Consider the following 2468-nt stretch of genomic DNA (forward strand, 5'->3'; position numbering starts at 1 on the left):
AAAGACGATATACAATACTATTTGATTGTTTGATATTATTGCTCTCATAATAAAACGTCTATACGAAATACAAATTCAAATGTATACAAAAGAAAAATAAACACGAGAACAAGATGATAACCCTATAAGATCGGAATATAGGGACCCTAAATATTTGAAACAAACTTAATTTTAATTTAAACTGCTATCACAATATAATATACAGTAATCGATGAACTAGAAATGTTAAAATAATAACCTAGTAAAATCCAAATTTACCTAGAGAAAATAATAAATATTTATTAACCGTACGAAATACATAAAAGAGTTGAAAAAACTCAAACCACGTCATATTATTAACAATTAATTAGAAAATTCCCGGAAGAGCGTTTCATAAACGTACACTTAATACATGAATTTATAAATTATATGATATTCTGTATAATTATTAGTTTGAAACAAAATAAATGAAAAGCATTCTTGCTTATTGTTGAAACATATATATGACTTTTTCTTTTTTGAATTTACATCGTGTACCTTTAGTGGAACAATAAATTATAGGTAGGCCTATACTACGACCCTAAAATCCTAGTAGTTCAGAGGCGGTAGAATCAGAACTTAAAATGGTTACAATAGTGATGGCGAAGATGATGGTGTTGATGATGAGGATGATGATGATGATGATGTTCAAAAAGACGATATACAAAATATATGCTTAATATGTTACATAAAAAAGTTACAATTATGAAGCGAAAATTTAGGTATATTCAAATATGAATTTCTAATTCATGATAAAACGGTCGAAACTAATAAAATCTATCGAGCAAAACTGTAATCAAAATGTAACATAGTTTAAAACTAAACTACATAAATCAGTCAAATATAAATGAAATATACTTTAACAGATTACAAATCAAATAAAATACATTAAGAAAGTACAAAAAAGAAATAACATTGTCAATTAGAAAGTAATAACCTATTAAAAACCACAATTAATTATCAAACAAATCTACAAATAAAAACTTGAATGAAATATTTAACCTAAAGTAAAATAGGTTAAAAACACAAGTTTATGTAAAATAAAATGTTAGAATTTAATCAAAATTACTTAAACAGATGAAGATCGTAAAAATTTAGGTAACTACTTAAAGAACGTTACCATATAAAACTATTTGATTGAATGATATTATTGCTCTCATAATAAAAAACGTCTATACAAAATACAAATTCAAATGTATACAAAAGAAAAATAAACACGAGAACAAGATGATAACCCTATAAGATCGGAATATAGGGACCCTAAATATTTGAAACAAACTTAATTTTAATTTAAACTGCTATCACAATAATACAATCGATGAACTAGAAATGTTAAAATAATAACCTAGTAAAATCCAAATTTACCAAGAGAAAATAATAAATATTTATTAATCGTACGAAATACATAAAAGAGCTGAAAATACTCAAACCACGTAATATTATTAACAATTAATTAGAAAACAGAATGAATTAGACAAATGTAAAAATGTATAAGCTTAGGAAAAGCAAAATTTGTAAGCAATCATCAGTTCAAAAATACATTAAAAATCTTAAAATGTACAACATAAAATAAGGATAAAAAAAATTCAATTGAATCCAAGATACCGTATTATAACTAAATTAAAAACGACTTATGGAAAAAAAAACACATTTATATAGACGTGAAAATGTAAAAAAAAACGTAAAATAATTATATTAGAAAATCATAAATTTATACACAAGTATAAAAATTACATAAACATAAATAGGAACGCAATATTTTAACAAAACTTCCACGTAAAACCCATTTGAAAGCAAAATTACGTACAATACTTCAACAGAAAAAAATAATAAACACAAGTAAAATGCTTTTGTAAGCGACAGCCATGTAAAAGTTAAATCCATAGAGCAAAACCTAGTCAAATTTAAAAACATGTAAAACATGAATTCAAAATCACATTAAGAATAATTAAAGAAAACATTAAGCTTTATGTTAAGCAAGCACATTTTTAATTAGATAAACTGTTAAAGTTCAGAGACGAAGAAAGATAAAGTCAGAAGAAAAATCACTGTAAGTTAAAAGTTAAAGAATTAGAATTAAAAAAAAATAATAAGATGTACGAAACGTAAAAAAATCTACGAAGCAGTTACTCCCAAAATACTTAAAACAAGTTAAAATTGTAAAATTTCAAAAGTTCAAAACCACAATGTTATGATATATATTAAAACTTAAAATAGAACAAATATGTAGAGTGATTATACCCAGTTCTACAAGTTCTACATTTTCAATATTTACGCTCTGCATTATAACGTGTATCGAGCACTGTACGTTGCTAGTATTGCCAACTACATTTATTCATTAAATTGCTCCCAAAAATAAGAACTTCGAAATATCCACCTCAGCCTGACGAAATTAAGCTCTTCGAAGATGATGTTTTAAAAATGGTCGAAGATGTGGAATTCCGCAACAC

This window comes from Anneissia japonica, unplaced genomic scaffold, assembly GCF_011630105.1.
Source record: "Anneissia japonica isolate Jap-2015-1 unplaced genomic scaffold, ASM1163010v1 scaffold11102_len228118_cov109, whole genome shotgun sequence".
In the NCBI taxonomy this organism is placed as follows: Eukaryota; Metazoa; Echinodermata; class Crinoidea; order Comatulida; family Comatulidae; genus Anneissia; species Anneissia japonica.